The sequence below is a fragment of the Anopheles merus genome, chromosome X (assembly GCF_017562075.2).
Source record: "Anopheles merus strain MAF chromosome X, AmerM5.1, whole genome shotgun sequence".
Classification (NCBI taxonomy): domain Eukaryota; kingdom Metazoa; phylum Arthropoda; class Insecta; order Diptera; family Culicidae; genus Anopheles; species Anopheles merus.
In genome coordinates this window covers 20,042,911-20,065,467 of record NC_054081.1, presented here as the reverse complement: position 1 = coordinate 20,065,467, position 22,557 = coordinate 20,042,911, and the positions used below count along the sequence as shown (strand labels likewise).

At 42.5% G+C, this 22,557-nt stretch overlaps 1 protein-coding gene across 6 annotated transcripts in view; it reads right to left on the bottom strand.

Moving 5' to 3' along the window:
• The window catches only part of LOC121590121 (ubiquitin carboxyl-terminal hydrolase Usp2), a 225,342-nt gene that overhangs the window by 186,724 nt on the left and 16,061 nt on the right, over window positions 1-22,557 (bottom strand). The window contains exon 2 of one of the 6 annotated variants that reach the window (XM_041909544.1): window positions 10,477-10,527. The exons of 4 other annotated variants lie outside the window; for them this stretch is intronic. The gene's annotated coding sequence lies outside the window, so the exon portion shown is untranslated. Of the gene's footprint in view, window positions 1-8,892; window positions 9,204-10,476; window positions 10,528-22,557 lie in introns of all 6 variants that reach the window. One more of the 6 variants, XM_041909536.1, reaches the window with a different exon arrangement.

Below are 22,557 nucleotides of genomic sequence, written 5' to 3'. Positions count from 1 at the left end.
GCAGTTTCTGTTTCAGTTCCTCATAATCGGTATGGATAGATGATTTAATCAACATTGCGGCGGTTTCTTCGAGCAATCGGCGTGTAACTATTATTTTTTGTACGTCGTCAATTTGTAGCATGTGAAATGTTTTCTCTAGTTGGCCGACCCACTTATTAACATCTTCTCCGTTATCACCGCTAAATTTATCCATTAAACCTTCCAAATAGGCAACAACTTCGGATAGCGGAAGCACCTTTTGGTTAGCTTCACCAATACTTGCGCATTCAGCACGGTTGTCTCGCAATGGTTTCGAATTCACCGATACAACAAAGTTACTATCCTCGCTGGTCGCCATTTTACGCGTCGTTTCGGTGTTGGTGAGCACTCCTATAACTGGTTTGACATGCTCCTTTTGTGTCGCTTCACTCACTATTTTGGGCACGATGAAACATGTCTTATGATCGGGCATTGCGGCCTTTTTAAACGGCGGCTTGGTGTTGGTGCTCACCAAGATATATATAGATATATATAGATACATATTATTCCATATATATATATATATATATATATATATATATATATATATATATATATATATATATATATATATATATATATATATATATATATATATATATATATATATATATATATATATATATATATATATATATACATATATATTTCTACATATATATATATATATATATTATATATATATATATATATATATATATATATATATATATATACATATACATTTAAATAATTTCTTCCGTATATTCTATTCCCAGAATAGATGACATCTTGGATAATATTGACAATAGTAAAAAAAATTCTACCATAGATTTGAAATCCGGGTTTTTCAAATGCCCATCGCCCACCACCCATACTGTAGCTAATAGTTCTTTTTCAATAGGGTGATAGCGTTTTCCGGCTCCAACCAAGGATCTACTAAGGATCTGCATAAGCGATAGGACATTCTACTGTTTTTTCGTTCGCTAATACTGCCCCAAGAACATAATCATTAACATCTGTTGTAATTACAAAACGATCTTCAAAATTTGGTTGCACTAGAATTGGTTCAGAGATAAGTTGGTTTTTTAACGTTTTAAATGCTTCATCGCATCTTTTATCCCAAATAATTTCAGCATTTTTTCTTTAAAAGCTCATGCAAAGGCTTTCTAATATCAGAAACGTTTGGTATAAATTTACCATAAAAATAAATCATTCTTAAAAACGACTTCCTTCAAGGTTTTTGGTGTGGGCATGTCTAAAATTGTTTTTACATTTGCTTGTGTTGGTTTGATACCTGATTCCTTGATAGTGTGGCCAAAATATGTTATTTCTTTGTGGAGTAATTTGCATTTTGACGGTTCTATTTTAAGATTGTTATTTCTCAAAGTATTAAACACTTTTAGTAGGTTATTGTTGTGCTCTTCTATTGATTTTATTGTTGTGCTTCTAATCCCCGAACACCACAATATCATCTATGTAAACTAAAGCTTTTGGGCCGGCCTGGTGGTACAGTCGTCAACTCGTACGACGTAAAAACATGCCCGTCATGGGCTCAAGTCCCGAATAGACCATGCCCCCATACGTTGGACTGACTATCCTGCTATGGTAACAATAAGCCACTCACTCAAGCTCACTTCACTATTGGGTACAGGCAGGCCTTGATCGACAGCGGTTGTTGTGCCAAAGAAAAAAAAAACTATAGCTTTAATTGTAAATCACATGGTGTAAATCACAGTGTTCATTAGCTTCTGAAATGTTGAAAGACTGTTTTTGAGGCCCATTGGCATTCTTAAAAATTCCTAGTGCCCTTTAGCTGTAGAGAAAACTGTTTTTGCGGCGTCTTTAAGCGCAATGGGCATTTGAAAAACCCGGATTTCAAATCTATGGTAGAATTTTTTTTACTATTGTCAATATTATCCAAGATGTCATCTATTCTGGGAATAGAATATACGAAAGGTTTAGTTTTTTAATTGAGAGCACGAAAATCGTCTACTATCTGATTTTTTTTTCTCCTTCATCATCCTCAGATTTTTTGGAAATGCACATGACAGGAGCATTCCATGGACTTTTACTTGGCCTTATTATTTTTTGTTTAAGCATTTCTTGTATTTGCTCTTCCATAATACTGTTCAGAGCAGCAGGAAATCTGTACTGTCTTTTATATAGGTATATTGGAATTTGTTTCAATTTCGTGCATTGCTGCTTTAGTAAATTTAAGTTTGTTCCCGGGCAAATGGAATATATCGGTGTAATTATTTGTTGAATTATATTTGTTTTTTTTTGCTATCTAAATGAGTAAAATTGATTTTCTTTACTAATTCTCTATATCTTTCTGAACAAACTCTTCCTCCTTGCTCGTTTCGACCACATCACAATCTGATAGTTGTTTCTCCATATGTGAGAGCAACTCATTTTTTTTCTTGATTGTCTATCAAAGTACAATCTTCTTCATTCATACTCACTTCCTCGCTCCCTTTTTCCTTTTCATTTTCATACTCTTTTGCTCATAAACTCTTTTGCAAATGCATGTTTTAAAAAAAATCCTATTCCCAACGTGTATTTTCTTAAAAAACTAGCTCCGATTATTCCTGGAACGCTGAGTGTTTTAAGTATGTTAATTTTTTTAGCATATAAAGATTTTCCAATATTTAAATTAACATAAATTGAGCCAATGGTTTTGGACAAAGTTCCATCAAACCCTGACAATGTTATTTTCTCATTGTAATTTATGGAAGAAGGCCCTTATCCTTTTGCCGATGCCCAACTCAATGCATTGAAGCAAGCTCCCGAATCAATGAAATATTTTATCATTATTTTTTTGAGCTCTGCGATAAAATATGAACTATTAGTTTACCATCGCGAGTAAATTCTATATCCAATGATTCATATGATCGCTAGTTAATTCCACAGACATTTGGTAATTCCTTTATGTTATCCATATATTCTTCTTTGGGACTGAGCAAAAATATTTTTTTTCTGTTTTTTCGGAAGACTTTTAATTACTGTTTCATCACATAGTGTTCCTTGATTTAGTTTTTTGATGGTGTGTTGGAATTCAATAGTTGGTGGTTATATTGATTTTGCCCCCGTGAATTATTATTTTCATGTTGATTCTGTGGCAGTGTTTGTTGTGAAAAATGTTGTGCATAATGATGTTGTGGTTGTGTTGAATTGTGTGATGGTATTAGTTGTGTATAATTATTATGGTATAAACTACTATGCCGAGCAAAATATCTTCTTAGCCGAGAAAAGTTACTGTTAATGTTACGAGTATTTGTATTATATGCCGTACTATTATGTTGTGATTGCCAAAAACTATTTAAATTTGAAGGGTTAGTGAAATGAGTGCTATTGTTGCAGCGTCTAAAACTATTGGCACTACATTCTTCTTGCTGCAGGTTTTTTTCGTCAATCACGCCTTGTGCAGATGAGCCATTACAGTAACTGGTTAGAGGAGTTGTGCCAAAGCAGTTGTGACAGACGAACTAGACCACCACGATCAGCCAGGTTAAAGCCGCTGCCGAATATTGAGCTAATTTGAACTAATTTGATTAGCCTGCCAATTATGATGACTATGATTGTAATGATAGTAACAAAAACAAACTATTGTCAACTTAGTTACACGAAAGAAAAATAAAATATTTTAATAAGACGACTAGGTTTCGATATCGCAGATATTTGAGTAAAATCCAACGTAACCTCTGCAGGTGGCCTGACTCGTTTTGGCGCTTCTACCACAGCAAAACAAAATCCACGCATACACCGAAATCCATTACGTACAAAGGAGCAACAAGTGCCAACACTTATGAAATGTGCAATCTCTTCGCGGATCGCTTCGCAGATTGCTTTTCACCGGTCATGAATGATACCGATACCGTTGATGCTGCTCTCGTCAACACTCCGGCTGGCGCAATTAACATGAGCACTCTTTTCATCCACAGTGAGATCGTTTTATCTGCCCTAGCGCAACTAAAGCCTTCCTTCGCTCCTGGACCCGACGGAATTCCTTCTACCGTGCTGAAACGCTGTCAAACGACAGTAGCACCTATCCTTGCAAAATTGTTCAATGCATCGCTAGCCAATGGCTTCTTTCCCAAAACATGGAGGAAATCTTGGATGGTTCCTATTTACAAAAGGGCGACAGGACAGATGCCATCAACTACCGGGGTATTACATCTTTGTGTGCCATTGCCAAGGTGTTCGAACTGGTAATATAAAAACATCTGCTACATGCATGCCGCAGCTACCTAAGCCCGTATCAACATGGATTCGTGCCAAAAAAGTCGACTACCACGAACCTGGTTGAATTTGTAACCTATTGCACTAGTCAAATTGATGCCGGAGCTCAAGTCGATGCATTTTATACAGATCTGAAAGCAGCATTCGACTCTCTTCCGCACGCAATTCTTCTCGCTAAACTCGACAAGCTAGGAGTTCCCAGCTCGCTCGTACAGTGGCTTAAGTCTTACCTAATTAATCGCACATACATCGTGAAAATTGTTAAGCACATGTCCAAAGAAATAGTCAGCAGCTCGGGTGTGCCACAAGGAAGCAATATTGGCCCGCTTCTCTTCATATTGTTTAGCAACGATGTTACCCTCGCTTTACCTCCCGACAGTATCAGTCTGTTTGCCGACGACGCAAAAATGTTTGCGCCTATTCACAACACAGGTGATTGTACATTCCTGCAAGACTGCATCGAAATTTTCTGTTCGTGGTGCAAGCGTAATGGACTGACTATCTGCATCGAGAAATGCTACAGTGTGTCTTTTAGTCGATGCAGGAGCCCAGTGACTGGGACCTACTTCATGGACAGCACTACAGTTAATCGACAGAATCATGCCAAAGACCTGGGCGTTCTGCTTGACTCTAGTTTGAACTTTAAACAGCATATCGATGACGTTGTAGCCAGAGGAAATCAATTACTTGGCGTGGTTATCCGGACAACTAATGAATTCCGCAACCCCATGTGCATCAAAGCTGTCTACAACTGTATCGTTCGTTCGGTTCTGGAATATTCGTGCGTAGTCTGGAGCCCAACTACCGCTTCTTCAATTGCTCGACTTGAGGCGATTCAACGTAAGCTCACGAGATATGCCCTACGCCTACTTCCCTGGCAGGATCGCAATAATCTTCCTCCGTATGCTGCGCGGTGCCGTCTTCTAGGCCTTGAACCTCTTTCGGTTAGAATACGCAAGGCACAGTGCTCTTTCATCGCTGGATTGCTAAATGGCTCTATCGACTCATCGCCTTTGTTGCATCGAGTCGATATCTATGCACCATCCCGAACACTTAGGTCTAGAGAAACTCTACGGCTCGCTCAACCCCGTTCCAGTGCTGGTCGGTCTGACCCTATGTTCCGCATGTCGGCTGTCTTCAACACTGTCTCGGATTGCTTCGACTTCGACATCTCAACTCAGTGCTTCAAGGAACGTCTCCGGCTTTTGCCGTGGCCGCAGTGAATTGCGATGCAAATCTTATTTTTGCTATGTATTTTTTTTTTCAATTGAACTGTTACATCTTAATTAGACCATACGGCCCGTTGAAGATTAAATAAATAATAATAATAATTAGATAATAATTAGCACTTAACACTATGACACTGCAATTTACCTTCACCACATACTTTATACCTTTACTTTTTACACTATCACTATACCCGCTTTAGAACACCAGCCAGAAATAACATTATGTGCGCTTTACCGTTGTCACCAGATGAAACAATTGTAAATTAATATTTTACGATTATTACTAACTTTATTTATTTTATTTTATTTTATTTTCCCGCTACAATTTAACCGCCACTCTGAACACATCCGAACTACATGCAAGCCGTCACCGAAGTGCCGCTTCTCTCCGCCATCGCTTCTGTCTCGATTCTCCGATCTCTTTCCGCCAATCTATCTGCGCCGATCTCTCTGACTTCATTATCATCACCTTTAGTCGCAATTATACGTTATCAAAAATCGTAGCGGCCAAGGTCCATCTGATCCTTAAATGATAGTTTTGTATCGAGCTAAACGCCTAGATCTTTAACACATTGTTTTCGCGTCAAGGACTGTGCGTCAAGCGCATATTCATATAATGATGGGCAGCGAGAACGACTGAAAGTGATAACTTCGCATTTATCTGTGCAAAGGGATAAAGCATTACGATTACACTAACACTGGAACTCATGCAAGGAAGTTTGCAGTCGGGCGTGGTCTTCTGGTTCAAGAATAACATGATAAATTTTCGCTTCATCTGCGTAGAGTAGATGATTATCAGCCGGAAGGATCAACGTCGCGAAGCTTTCCAAGTGGCAGGAAAGGTTCCACATCTTAGGGATGCCTGAAAAATCTTCATCAGCGAGGGAGCAAGCGCAGAGGTACACCACTTTTGGATAATGGCCGGTATACCATCTAGGGTATATGAGGATTTGACACGTTTGATGGCAGAGGTGATCGTAGCAACATTGATGACTGATAGCAATCTGTCATCTGATAAGCATCACGACTCTCTAGCGAAGATTTTATTATTACATAATTTCCTACTTTTACATATTAACGTTTAGTTTGGTTTCGATCTGTTTTGAACCGCTATCAAAAGTTGTGGAACTGTAATAAAGGGTTCGAGTAGCTTCATTTTGATGCAGCTATTATTTTCCGGTTTTTGCTCCGGTGAAATACAAGTTTGCCTGCTGCAGTGCTCGTCGCCATCGTGCTCAACCATTCTCCATTTTCCCAGACATCTACAATGCATCTCTAAAATCTTCAATCAAACCACTACCCGACTTTTTCCTGATTAAACCGCTATTGTCCTGTGTAACACCTGTGCTATTGAAATTGTGGATGCACTTATCGTTGTTCGATGTGCGACTCTCCTTTCCATCGCCGCTGCTGTGGCATCCTGGAGGATCCTATCCAACGTATTAGTGATCACAAACAATTGCACTGGTATTGCAATAGCTGCAACAACGCTCTTATGAAATCGCGCAACAAGTTCGTTAAAGAAGCGGGCATGCAGGTTGGTTTTCATGCCGCATTGTCTGTGGCTACTGAGTATTCTTCTGCTGCACTCGAACCGCTTATGAAAGAGATCCGCGCTGGCTTCGCACTGGTTAACCACTCACACGCAAATACACCTCTAACCAGCCAGCCTGCTAAGATATGTCGCATCATTCATGTTAAACGGCTCTTCTCCGTAGTTACAAAAAGAGTGTAATCCTTCAGTGGCTTAAAAAAAGATCGATTTTATCAAAGAAAGCAGCAATTTCCGTACTTCGATTGCACCAAAAACACCCGCTGTTATCACTGGTACTAATACAACCACATCACCTACACACTTGCTCAACATTGTTCCCGCTTCAACACGTACAGCCAAATTAGGGCTTTACATTTCGCGTCTTTCTCCTGACACTTGCAAGGAAAGAGTAGAAAACGTAGTAAAGCATCTTCTTGGTACCGACGGCGTAAAAGCTATCTGTCTTCTGAGGAGGGACGCGGATATGTCATCTGTAACCTTCATATCGTATAAAGTGATTATACCGGAATCTTTTCGCGTGAAAGCACTTAACTTGGACACTTGGCCTGCAGAATTGCCAGTCCGTGAATTCATTGAGAGAAAAAACTTTGCACCACAACAAATTTTTCACCTGATATCACCAATAAATAACACAACACCAACATCCACTGCACTTACAACAACACTACACGTACAGACAGCCCAATCGCTCACCGGCTCATCTAAACGAAACCATGATCTCGATTCACACACCACCACAATAATACCAGCAAATCAAAATAAATGCTCCCTCTCAATTTATTATCAAAATGTCCGCGGCCTAGGAACCAATACAATCGATTTTCACACTTCAGTTTCATCGTGCTGTTTACACAGAAAACTTTTTTTACTGAACTTAATCCTTTCAGTAAAAAGAATGTTTACTGAATCATTCAGTAATGTCCGGTGCTTATCAAAATGACAGCTCGTTTACTGAAATCCCAGTAAAGCCATTCTTATATTACTGGTTTTTCAGTAGTTGGTAGCGATTAAAAATGACGAAATACTTCTTTTAAATTGAGTTTTTATTAATTCGCAGATATTGCCAGTCGCTCAGTTCATATTAAAACATGTTTCGTGTTGTTTTATACAGTTTTTATACTGTATTTTACCGCCGCAAGTGTAGATGGTTCAGTAAGCGCTCACAGACACCATGCAATTTCAGCAAACACAGTGGATTGTAGCAAACATTTTACACACCAACACGGCTGCCAATTGTTTTAAATTAATCCCGTAAGCCGAAATATCACCTGAAATTTCACCAGGATGCCTGTAAGCGCCTACAAAATCAACTTTTGGCACATCACGAGCAAGTAGATACCGCATTGTTTTGTTTTGATGTTCTGACTGACAGGTCGTTTTGACAGAATGAATTGCTGCATTTTCAGTAATTTGTTTTACTGATATTCAGTGAAACGACTAATTTGACACTTATTTTACTGATTTTCAGTAAAATGTGTATTGCTGAAATGCATTCAGTAAATTATTTTGCTGAAAGTCAGTAAAAACATGACATTCATACTGAAAATCAGTAAAATATTCTATTACTGAACCGTTTCAGTAAAAAAACTTTACTGAAGCAGGATGAGAAAATTTGTTGTGTAGATAGTATTGGGCTTACTGAAACCTGGCTAACTGGCGATATATTATCTGAACAAATATTTGGCAACTTATTTATTGTACACCGGCTTGACCACAACATACAAAACAGTCGCAAACGTAGAGGTGGTGGTGTCCTGATCGCGGTTAAAGCTAATATCCTATCTTCAATGTGTTTCACTAATACACCACCAATCGAGTTGTTATGGGTACGCGTCATGGAATCGTTCATTATCGGAGTGTTATACTTACCACCAGCTCGCTGCGCGGACGCGGACACAATTAATGCACGTTGTGCATCCTTGGCTTCATCAGAGATAAATTCAAAGACGATAGCATCATACTAATGGGTGATTTTAATCAGCCAACATTGAGCTGGTCCATACAAGAAAACACTGCCACTGTGCTGGATGTTCAACGATCACGTATTTCTTCTATGTTCACACCACTACTAGACGAGATTACCTTTTCATGCCTTACTGTCACTGGCGGTTAAAATAATTAGCTTACTAGGTTGAGACAGCCATTCGCTCGATGAAACGATCGAAGATGGTTTGGCTATACTATCTCGAAAATAAATAAATAAAATAATAATAAACAATGTCGCGAGCACATGCACGATCGGTGGTCGATCGGCATGTTGTCAACGCAGTATTTTAGCAAGTAAGAACTATTAGCATGTAACCATTTAGGTATAAATAGGTAAATTTTATGGTAATAAAGAGTCAGTGTTAACTCTACACCCTTTCTGTTGTGGATAGACGTGCCGAGCCCTGGATTCGCCGTAGCAGTTGCGCTGCTGCTGGTCGACATCCAGGAATCGACACTGCGCTCACGCACACTAATACGCCGCACTTAGCGATGCGCGCTAAGTGTGTGCAGAGCGCACCTAACGCAGGAGTGTGTAACAGGCTACCGGTCGAGCAGGGCTCCCGGTAGGGCTCACGGTGCGGCTCGTGCGCGCGGCCCCAGACATCAATATATTGTGTTTTGTATCATTTAATATGTGTAATAAATGTGTAAATGTGCAAACATAAAACTTTCGATCACAACAGTCACTCGAAGGTTATCTTCCAGTGTGACACTTACAAAGGTTAATACTAAGACAAACTTATTCGGTTCAATATTGGACTTGGTGTTTGTGGATGACTCCTGGTTGGATCAACAAAACAACTTCTCAACTAATTTGGCAATCCATACATTGACAGCGTAAGATTGTTATCATCCAGCCTTATTTTTAACCCTTGACTGTCCATCGGTACCCAGTATTAATATTGATACTAATAAACCAACCATAGAACGTACGAAAAGGTTAAATTACAGGCGCCTCAACACTAACATGCTCTCAATGTTACTTGGTAATATTAACTGGGATTTTTCGACCGATAACTCATCTGTCAATGATAAAGTGCTTGCATTAAATAATTTAATACGCACTTGTGTCGCTTAATGTTGTCCTACCTACATTCGCCATGTTGGTCCACCGTGGTTTAATAAACATCTTCACCTGCTCAACGAGAAAAAAAATCTCTATATGGCGTATACAAGTGAACGAGAACGCAACTTGCCAAAATGAATTTCGTTGTGGCGAACAACATTTACTGACATCAAAACCTCAAAGGGCGCTGTATAAAAAATATCCAAAATAAGAAAAAAAAACAACCACTATATTTCTAGACCTATATGTAACCTAAACGAAAAAATCCATCGCTACCTGGAACAATGTCATCTAAAGACAGAAAATCATCCTCGGATTTAGCGGTAATATGTGATCTCTTTGCCAAAATGTTCCAGAGCATATTCCGTCAACGAAGTAGTGTTAACATCCTGACCTACCTGAGTTAATCCATGATTCGGTTGATATCCAGATTTCTGACATCTACCTACCTGCAAAGACCATTGAAGATGCAATACGTAAAATGAAATGCTCGTACTCTCCTGGGCCAGATGGCATTCCGTCCGTTGTTTTTAAGTGATGTAGTAATTTCTTCATCACACCACTACTACACATTTTTAAAGCATCTTTGGATTCTGGCACTTTTCCCGACGTATGGAAATCGTCAACGATGTTCCCAGTGCATAAGAAAGGTGACAAGTGTATCATTGAAAACTATCGTAGTATCACAACCATGTGTGCTGAAGCAAAGATTTTTGAAATTGCTGTTCATAAAGCTCTACTAGAAAAATGCAGGTCGGTTATTTCATTTAACTAACATGGTTTTGTTCCCCAGCGCTCTACTACTACAAACCTGTTAAATTTTGCATCATCTTGCATGCGCTCCTTTGACTGTCGGCTTCAAGTTGATACGCTTTATACCGATCTTTAAGTGGCCCTTGATAGTGTTAACCATAAACTACTTGCCTTAAAGCTTCTACATATTGAGTTTTCTCAGCATACAGTATCATGGATAGGTTCGTATCTCGAAAATAGGCGTTATCAAGTCAAAATGAAGAACGCTAATTGTACAGAATTTATTTGCTATTCTGGTGTCTCACACCACCTAACCTACCTATTAACCTATTGTGAGCCGCCTGATACTTGTTTGATGTTTGTTGACGAAGTCAAACTTTTTTTTACCAGTTAAGAATCCTAACAATTGGATCATCGTTCAAAATGTTTTAACTCATTTTTAGGTACTTTGTGTCTAAAAAATGATCTAGAGTTAGCCCTTGACTAAAAAAAACGATCAAATATAATTATTCGTTGTCAGACAGTGTGTTGGATCGTCGCCAGGATATTTGTGATTTACACTAGACTCTAGTTTAAATTTCCGTTTACAAGTTGACAACACTGTTAACAAGGCATACAAGATGCTAGGTTTTATCTTTCGACAATTCCGTGAATGTAATGATGTCTTATGTTTTAAGTCCTTGTTTACTGGTCTTGTGCGCTCGTGCGTGGAGTATTGCTCAATTCTTTGGTTCCCGAATTTCACTACGATGATTGGGGGCCTTTCCGTTTTAAGCTCGCCCGCTGTGCAAAGCGACGGAAGGCGTTATGGCGTTCTGAGAATTTTATCATGCCTTCCTTTTCTCTCCAACGGCAAATTTGTCGAGCAGCTCGTCGAGCTGCCCGTCCCTGGTTCCGCCTCATTCCCCTCGCCTGAGCGCGCTGCCGAAGGTTTGGATGTGTTGGTGCGTCAGACGGCCAATCGCTGTCAGCCGTCGTCCGTGCTTTTTCCCTCCATAGCGCCATCTCTTTCTCGCGTGTGGTCAATGCTCGCGAGTTGTTGTGGCGCCTAAAAATGCCGTTAACAAACATTGCGGCGATGAAGTTACATTTTCACAAATCAAACCAAAAAATCGCAATGAGTTCAAACACTGCAATATAAAAATGACTAAGAAATCGCTAGCACGATAGAGGGTTTGCTGTGCAACGCGCAGAACCCTAATTCGCATTAACACATTCAGTCCGGCGCTGATTTTCATGAGCTTACCGTTCCCCCGGCATCTAGAACGCAAGCTGATTGTGAAACTGGCATACTGGAAAGTTCACTGGCAGTCCCTGGAGCCTGCCATCGAACTTAACGTGTTAAGCATTAAGCATAACTTTGTTACACTAAGCTTTTTTGCTTTCGTATGGTGTAGATTACACCGATATGCTGAGCCGTCTGCGCGTGGGTGTAAGTGTGCGTGTGTGTGCCAAAACTGTCGCCAAATGTGTTTTCTTCCGTAATGTTATGATCGATCGAAGGAAGGTGTTCATGACAGTGGCGGAGTAGAGGGAATCGGGGGCGCCCTAGGCGGAAAGACGAGTTGAGGCCCCTGTAAATGGTAGCTGATGACCGGGAGGAGGGGGTACTGGCATACAGCTGTTATGAGATTTAACATTATACTTAAATTGCCGGCGGGATTGGAAGGGAGGGGGAGGGGGATTGGCGATGGAACCCCTACGATCATCGGTCACATGTCCTAAAATTGTTGTCGGTTTGGGGGGGGGGGGGGGGGGGGGAGTGCAGAAGGTTCTCCAGCGACGGGGCCCCAACGACCATCTTTCCGGCGGCCCTTGTCGCTAATACTCTGTCCACTTGTAGACATACGGCATACTACAGACTAGCGATATTCGGCGACCGCCTAGTCCGTCTACCGTTAGATCCGCCGCTGGTTCATGACGGTGTTTTTTTGTTGTGGAGGTGCATCCTTCCTCCTGCCTGCAGCGTATGCATCGGGAAGCAGACAATGTGGGAGTATGCAAGTTACCCGCTGGATAGGAGCGGTCCCGCGGCACTACCATCATTCCTCACATCTGCATGCCCGTCGTGGGTTCTAACCGCGTATGAACCGTCCGCCGTAGCAAGGGCTGACTATCCGGCTACGTGGTACCCAAGTCCTGAAAAGGCCGGCATGATCGCGTAGACTATTACGCCAATAATAATAATAATAAGAAGATGAAGAAGAACTTAGCATAGCAGTCCACACTCGGGGAAGGTTTTTGTTTTGACTTTGGTGCTGCCGGGTCTACCGCTGTGGCGCGACAAATGCACGGAATGCACTTGACCAAAACATGAACCTACCGATCCGAACCCATTCCAAGGCAATGCCGGTCAATCGGCGTCATGATAACTTCTCCAAACCAACAAGCCGCCAGATTCTGGACGGGCAGGTGCAGCACCATATGCGCGAAAGAAATTTGCTACATATCACATGCACGTTTGCTTTGATCGTGTGCCTTTTTAACACCCCCAATAGCAGAACCGATCGCAAAGATCGTGGTGCCAATCCGATAGTTGTGTTGTCTCTCAGGTAGCGAAATCGAAAATGCATGGACTTTGTAGCCGCAGCGGATGAAAATGTACGCATCAGAATCAAATAGTTTTGGGGTTTCCACACGCACGCACACACACACACACAAAAACACACACACGCACGCACGCACGCACGCACACACGCACACATGCACGTACGCGTGTACGCGGGCAGGCACCTGCGAAAGCGCGAACGCAAGCACGCACCCACGAAAGCGCTAACGCAAGCACGCACTCCCCACCAGACCACCCCCCCCCCCTCCTTCCCACATGATCGATTACGGCTACCGTATCGGTAGAACGGCTGGTTCAGCTTTCTTGTATCGCATCCTCATCCAAAGCGCCGGGCGGGGTGGGGGATCGCGGCATGATAGAGTGAACGGTCACTTTCCCCGCGCTGTGTGCGTGTGTGTGTGTGTCGAGACCCAAAAACTGGAGACAGATTTCGGCAAATTAAAAAAAAACTTATAACCACTATACACTGTGCTACATGATGCATAGAAGGTCGTTGAAGCATCAAACATGTTCAAACTAAAAAATATTAGATTAGTGTTAGACGGTCTCCTACGCGTGTTTTAAATTGGCTTCTTCACCCTCAATTGGCAGGGGCATCGAATGGTCTCATCAGCAGCGGAACGAAATAAAATAAACCATCAATACACCGATAACACTTTAAATCCCAAACCAACCCAACCAGCTTCTCCCACGGCGTCTCAAGGTCACTCACAAATTAATAAATGCTAACACCCACCAATAACAATACACAACCGCAATGCACATATGAGTATCAACGCATACACCGCAACAGCCAATCAGCTGGCGGCGGAAGGCACGGGCAGAAGCGCAAGTTAGGCAAGGCAGGGTGAGGGAGGGAGAAGAAGCGGACGAAAAAATGGGCGCCAATAATTTTAAATTTTTTGACCGTCTTTTTTGCTCCGCCGCCGTAAATAGTTCGTCCATTTCGCCAACAGATGGCGCTAAACTTGCTCGACCCAGCGCAGGAATCGCTGAAGTCCAGCGCGGGAGACCAGCCAAAATCTGCGCTGGCCAGCGCAGATTTTGGTACATTTCCTGCGCTGGAAACTGCTCGAATTTGCGCAGCGGGTCGTAGACTGAAATTTCAGCCTGTCAGCTTTTTGCATTGTATATCAGTTTTTGAGCAGCTTTCTAAGTGGGTGTATTATACAGTTGGGCTTATCCCAAGGTGTATGAATTTAGAAGACTGATTTTTATCGCTTCTGTTTCTGAATGATGATTTTAAGAGTGTTTTGTGTATTCGTCATGCCTTCAGAAAGCTTGTTTGAACAAAAGTTTTCACCCATCCTGTCAAAAAGTGATATTCAAATTTGGTTATAAAACATGCTATGAGACCACCTGGACTACATGCACTTTGATTCTGGATTCCATCACCAGATCTCTTTAATGCACATTGGGATAAATGTAAACAAACCCGCGTTTTCGAGCAGGTACTCGAATCTAATTCTAGCTTTAAGGCTAGAATAATCTAGACTGAAAATTGCAAGCTAGTTTTTTGTGTGGTTTTGTATGGAGTGTTTACATGATTTCAGCCTCCAACTGTCAAACTCCATACAAAAAAACTAACTAGAATCGTGAAGGCCCCCATTGACAGCAAAGAGGCAATACATGGGAAGTTTACAAGACTTGCTTTAAAATGCGACCAATTCAGAGGACTTACAACCATGCCAAATTATCGCCCGCGTTGCCTTCTGCTTGCCCTAAGGAGGCCTGAACATCATTTTAAGGTTGACTAATGTGTATTTGTTGCTAAATTATGAAAAAACGAATTAGACGTCCCTTGTTAACTAGAGAAGATCAATATCTACGTGCCATCGAGATCTCTTCGCTCTCGTAACTTACTTATGCGTACCTTATATGGATACAACGATCCGTTACTAGCTATGACAAAGCAATGCAATACATGGCCCCATCACTTTGATTTTAATTTAACGACCAACACATTAAAAAAAAAACATTCTATTGATCTTCAATTTTGGTGTCACTGGACCAAGAGAGATGTTTGGGGAATAATTTAGGACTTAGGTGTAGGAGAGGTTTTAAGTACTTTATTTGTCACAGACTCAAGAGTGCAAGACATATATGTTCGTAAATAAATAATTAAATAAAAAAATAGGATGCAGTGCACCAACAGGTGTGTTAGAAAGAGTATCAGCCACATCTTCTGAAGCAGTAGTTTGCGAAGCGAAATTGTCTTTGATGCGCAAGGCAAACAATTTAAACATTTCTGGCAGGGTACAGGCACTCGTAACGTTTAATGTTTGGTTGCCCAGTAGATTTTCGTTATTTATCCATATAACTCCAAAAGCGCCTAGGGTACTTGCGGAGAGAACGTGCAGTTTGTTGCAAATAACTTCGGTGACAGGATCTATTATGTCGGCTATAGAGAGAATGGACTCTGCTGAAGTAAACTTAGAGTGCGATAACCCCATGGTGGTCCACGACGAGGAGTTTTAACAGGAGTGCATTCACATATAGCAGATCTCATGAACTGACAAAAAGCTTCCGAGACATCGTCAATGGTTGAATAGTCCGAACAGTTAAAAGAATTGTCAAAAGATAAAATCAGTCGTTCCAATTTCGGAAGATCAACACGAGCATAATTCAGCATTTTATCAGCCTCAATGGCTGTAGCGATCGTAACTGGAGCTACGTTGTCCAAATCAAAGTCAAGCGGAGGATGCTGTCCGTCGATAGTAGTAAGGGGATATTCACAGACACGTATTGATGAACATATAGATGCAGCTGACCAATATGCGTAAATTAGGTCAATAATTCGCCCCGATGCATTAGTATTGAAGTTAAGCTATAGTATAGTCCATTCTGATGCAAACCATCAACAAACTGGGCACTGCGCGCAGAGCGTGCATGAGGCTCATAGAAACCAAAAGCAGCTCCATTTTCCTCTGACGCCGATGTCCAGGATAGCGTAGACTGGTTGCAATCACCAATAAGCATGAATCTGTCTCTCGGACCAAGAGTAGTGCAGATATTAGTAACGAAGTCGATCAATAAACTTATTTTCTCCTCATTCATGCTATGATTAGGAGGTAGGTAGGCAGCGGCAATAAACAAACGGTGGTCGCATAACTGAATACATCCCGCTGCGCAAAGCAATCGAAAACTTCTCAACCATGTTGCTAGAGAGCAAGAACCAATAATGATAAAGCGAGGTGAAAGGATGTGGAAGAGGGCAAGGAGGGGAGAAAGAGAACGTCCCGCTACGCATAGCGATCGAAAACTTCTCTTCTTCTCGCTCAATATTACTAGAGAGCAAGATCTAATAATGATAAAGCGAGGTGAAAGGTTGTGGAAGCGGGGAAGGAGGGGAGAAAGAGAACGTGGGTGTGAACTATTGTTCGGCCACTATTATTTTGCGTCAGCACGATCGCGTACCAGAGCTTTTTTGCAAGGTGGATTAAAAATATCAGGTGGTGGATTAGGGCCTTTGGGGGGTCGCCATAGTTGAGTGACTTTACGTCATTTTAAAACCGTTAACCATTGGTTTCCGCACACAAAGCTTAGCAAATAGAATAGATTTCTTTGTTATTATGTGCATTTTTGTGTGTCGATTGATTTTATCGAAAAAATGAGATATACGAACAAAAGATTTGATGATTTTTTATGCACGAGATTTAAAATCATGTGAGTAAGAATTATATTCTCACGTAAACTGTCCATGTGGCTCGTAGATAATGAGGAATTAATGTGAAAATAAAAAAAACTTTATTTCTTAGTTTTTATCATCAAAAATGTTGAAAACACAATGACTTATAAAATAAATTCACGGAAAAACACAAAATAACACACTTTAAACCATGTAGAGCTCGCAAAGTCCATAATATATTTTTAAAGAATATTTTATCGAAAAAATGGGGTAGATAAACTATATGAACAAATTTAATAAATGTAAACAAAGTTTGAATTCTGGGGACCTTACGTCAAGTGACGCATTGTCAAAATGCACTAGAGTCCACCGCCTGATATTTTTTACCTTTAAGTTGGCAACCGGATACCCGGGTATTTTTTTCAACTTCGAACTGCAATAACTTTTGATTCATTGCTTTTATCAACCTGAAATTTTCCGCAGCCTCCCAACTTTTAATATGTGATTTTTTGGTGGAAAAGTTGTAATTTTAAACAGCCTGTAAGTATTTTATTTAGATTTTTGTTTAACTCTACCACGTAAGTTGGCAACCAGCATACCCGGGAATTTCATACATTTTGTATGGAGAATGACGTTTCTCATCTTCCTCTTTTCGTATTGTACTTATTTTCGAGTCAAATTCAAGCGATTCAAAATTTCAATTTGACCATTATTTTAATAATAAAATGAAAAAACTTAATGAATGAATGAAATAGAAGAGAATATATGGTCTGCATTACTTGGTTACAGCATTAAAATATAGAAAGCATTGTTTACCTATGAAAATCGTAAATTTTTTGCATCAAAACGTGTGGAATACCCGGGTATGCCGGTTGCCAACTTACGTGTGTAAATCTGGTTGCCAACTCTACGGTTAAATCCACCTTGGCTTTTTTGTCAGAAAGAGATGAACACATCCCGCTGCGCAAAGCACCCGCTGCGCAAAGCGATCGAAAACTTCTCAACCTCTCGCTCAATGTTGCTAGAGAGCAAGAACCAATAATGATAAAGCGAGGTGAAAAGATGTGGAAGAGGGGTAGGAGGGGAGAAAGAGAACGTGGGTGTGAACTGTTTTTCGGCCACTATCATTTTTGCGCCATCACGGTCGTGTACCGGAGCTTTTTTTGTCAGAAAGAGATAAACACATACAGCGCGCTCTCTCGAAATACCGCAAACCCGCTGTGCAAAGCGACGGAAGAAATCATGCCGTTCGGAGAATTTTATCATGCCATCTTTTTCCCTCCAACGGCAAATTTGTCGAGCAGCGTTTCGAGCTACCCGTCCCTGGCTCCGCCTCATACCCCTCGCCTGAGCGCGCTGTCGAAGGTTTGGATGTGTTGGTGCGTCAGACGGCCAATCGCTGTCAGCCATCGTCCGTGCTTTTTCCCTCCATAGCGCCATCTCTTTCTCGCGTGTGGTCAATGTTCGCGAGCTGTTGTGGTGCCTAAAAATGCAGTTAACAAACATTGCGGCGATGAAGTTGCATTTTCACAAATCAAACCAAAAAAGCGCAATGAGTTCAAAAGCTGCCACGTAAAAATGACTATGGAATCGCTAGCTCACGCAGGAGGGTTTGTTGTGCATCGCGCAGAACTCTAATTCGCATTGACACGTTCAGCCCGGCGCTGATTTTCATCAACTTTCCTTTCCACCGGCATCTAGAACGCAAGCTGATTGTGAAACCGGTATACTGGAAAGTTCATTGGTAGTCTCTGGGACATGTCATCGTGCTGAACGTGTTAAGCATTAAGCATAACTTTGTTACCCTAAGCTTTTGCTTTCGTATGCTGTAGATTACATAGATATCCTGAGCCGTCTGCGCGTGGGTGTGAGCGTGCGTGTGTGTGCAACACTTTCGCCAAATGTGCTTTCTTCCGTAATGTTATGATCGATCGAAGGAAGGTGTTCATGACAGTGGCGGAGTAGAGGGAATCGGGGGCGCCCTAGGCGGAAAGACGAGTTGAGGCCCCTGTAAATGGTAGCTGATGACCGGGAGGAGGGGGTACTGACACACAGCTGTTGGAAGATTGAACAGTATACTTAAATTTCCAGCGGATGAGGGGGAGGGGGAGGTGTGGCCATAGGACCCTACGATCATCGGTCATAGGCCCTAAAATTGTTGTCGCCATCGGGGGGAGGGGAGGTGCAAATGGTTCTCTAGTCACGGAGCCCCAACGACCATCTTTCCGGCGGCCCTTGTCTTGTAATACTCTGTCCACTTGTAGACATACGGCATACTACAGACTAGAGATCTTCGGTGACCGCCTAGTCCGCCTACCGTTAGATCCGCCGCTGGTTCATGACGGTGTTTTTTTTTAATGTGGAAGTGCATCCTTCCTCCTGCCTGCAGCGTATGCATCGGGAAGCAGACAATGTGGCAGGAGACAGTGTGGCAGTATGCAAGTTACCCGCTGGATAGGAGCGGTCCCGCGGCACCGCCGTCATTCCTCACATCTGCATGCCCGTCGTGGGTTCTAATCGCGTATGAACCGTCCGTCGTAGCAAGGGATTAGTCACCGGCTCCGGCTACGTGGTATTCAAGTCCTGAAAAGGCCGGCATGATCGCGTTGGCTATTACGTCAAAAATAATAATAATAATAACAATAATAATAATAAAAATAATAATAATAATAGTTATAATAAAAATAATAATAAAAAGAACTTAGCATAGCAGTCCACACCCGGGTAAGAGTTTGTCTTGACTTTGTGGCTGCCGGGCTACCGCTGTGACACGGTAACAGACAAATACACGGAATGCACTCGACCAAAACATGAACCTACCGATCCGAACCCATTCCAAGGCATTGCCGGTCAATCGGCGTCATGATAATTACTCCAAACCAACAAGCCACCAGATTCTGGACGGACATGTGCAGCACCATACGCGCACCATAATAAACAAATCCAGAATCCTCTTTTGTATGGATTCAATTCAAAATGTTGTTTCTAGTTGCGTCCGCTAGCTGAATTAGAAATAAATGTGCGACATATCACACGCACGTTTGCTTAGATGCTACAGTGTGTCTTTTTAATACCCCCAACAGCAGAGCCGATCGCAAAGATGCCAATGCCAATGGTTGTGTTGTCTCTCAGGTAGCGAAATCGAAAATGCATGGACTTTGTAGCCGCAGCGGATGAAAATGTACGCATCAGAATCAAATAGTTTTGGGGTTTCCAAACGCACACACACACACACAATCACACAAACACGCGCGCACAAACTCTCTCACACACACATACACACACACACATGCCCGCGAGCACGCACGCACACACACACACGCACGCACACATGCACGTACGCGTGCACGCGGGCACGCACCCGCGAAAGCGCGAACGCAAGCACGCACCCACGCAAGCGCGAACGCAAGCACGCACCCCCCACCAGAACCCCCCCGACCTCCTCGCACGAGCGAGCACGGCTACCTTGTTGGTAGAACGGCTTGTTCAGCTATCTTGTAGCGCATCCTCATTCAAAGCGCCGGGCGGGGTGGGGGATCGCGACATGATAGAGTGAACGATCACTTTCCCCGCGCTGTGTGTGTGTGTGTCGAGACCCGAAAACTCGAGACAGATTTCGGCATATTTAAAAAAAAATTTTTATGGCCACTGTGCTACATAATGCTTAGAAGGTCGTTGAAGCATCTAACATGTTCAAATTAAAAAAAATATTAGATTAGTGTTAGACGTTCTCCTACGCTTGTTTTAAATAGGCTTCTTCACCCTCAATTGGCAGGGGCATCGAATGGTCTCATCAGCAGCGGCACGAAATAAAATAAACCATCAATACACCGATAACATTTTGAATCCCAATCCAGCTTCTCCCACAGCGTCTCAAGGTCATACACAAATTAATAAATGCTAACACCCACCAATAACAATACACAACCGCAATGCACATACATGAATCAATGCATACACCACAACACCAAATCAGCTGGCGGCAGGAAGGCACAGGCAGAAGCGCAAGTAAGGCAAGCCAGGGTGAGGGAGGGAGAAGCAGCGGACGAAAAAATGGGCGCCAATATTTTTAAATTTTTTTACCCGTTTTTTTTTGCTCCGCCGCCACAAATAGTTCGTCCATTTCGCCAACAGATGGCGCTAAACTTGCTCGACCCAGCGCAGGAATCGCTGAAGTCCCGCGCGGGGATCGAGCCAAAATCTGCGCTGGCCAGCGCAAATTTTGGTACATTTCCTGCGCTGGAAACTGCTCGAATTTGCGCAGCGGGTTGGTTCTTGCTCTCTAGCTACATTGCCCAGCGGGTTCTTCGGACGTTTCTGCTCGCTTTCTCGATCGGTTTCGGCGGAAAGCGACCCGCTGCGCAAAGCGATCGAAAACTTGTCAGCCACTCGCTCAATGTGGCTACCCATTGCGCAAAGCGATCGAAAACTTCTCAACCTCTCGCTCAATGTTGCTAGAGAGCAAGAACTAATAACGATAAGGCGTGGTGAAAGGATGAAGAAAATGGGAAGGAGGGGAGAAAGAGAACGTGAGAGTGAACTATTTTTCGGCCACTATCATTTTTGCGTCAACACGGTCGGGTACCGGAGCTTTTTTGCCAGAAAGTGATAAACACATACAGCGCGCTCTCTCAACCCACACAACAAAATCGAGCAGTTTTTGAGCTCGGGTTATAGCTCCCCGCTGCGCAAAGCGATCGAAAACTTCTCAACCTTTCGCTCAATGTTGCTAGCGAGCAAGAACTAATAATGATAAAACGTGGTGAAAAGATGTGGAAGAGGGGAAGGAGGGGAGATAGAGAAGTTTTCGATCGCTTTGCGCAGCGGGGAGCGCGCTGTATGTGTTTATCTCTTTCTGACACACACAAACACAGCGCGAGGAAAGTGACCGTTAACTCTATCATGTCGCGATCCCCCACCCCGCCCGGCGCTTTGGATGAGGATGCGATTAAAGAAAGCTGAACCAGCCGTTCTACCGATACGGTAGCCGTAATCGAACATGCAGCGAGAGGGGGGGGGGGGGAGTGCGTGCTTGCGTTCGCGCTTTCGCGGGTGCGTGCCTGCGTGCACGCGTACGTGCATGTGTGCATGTGTGCGTGTGTGCATGTGTGCGTGCGTACGTGTGTGCTCGCGTGCGTGCGCGTGTGTGTGTGTGTGTGTGTGTGTGTGTTGTTGTGTGTGGTGTGTGTGTGTGTGTGTGTGTGTGTGTGTGTGTGTGTGTGTGTGTGTGTGTGTGTGTGTGTGTGTGTGTGCGTGCGTGTGGAAACCCCAAAACTATTTGATTCTGATGCGTACATTTTCATCCACTGCGGCTACAAAGTCCATGCATTTTCGATTTCGCTACCTGAGAGACAACACAACTATCGGATTGACACCACGATCTTTGCGATCGGTTCGGCTGTTGGGGGTATTAAAAAGACACACGATCGAAGCAATCGTGCATGTGATATGTAGCACATTTCTTTCCAATTCAGCTAGCGGACGCAAGTGGAATCAAAACTTGAATTGAACTCATACAAAAGAGGATTC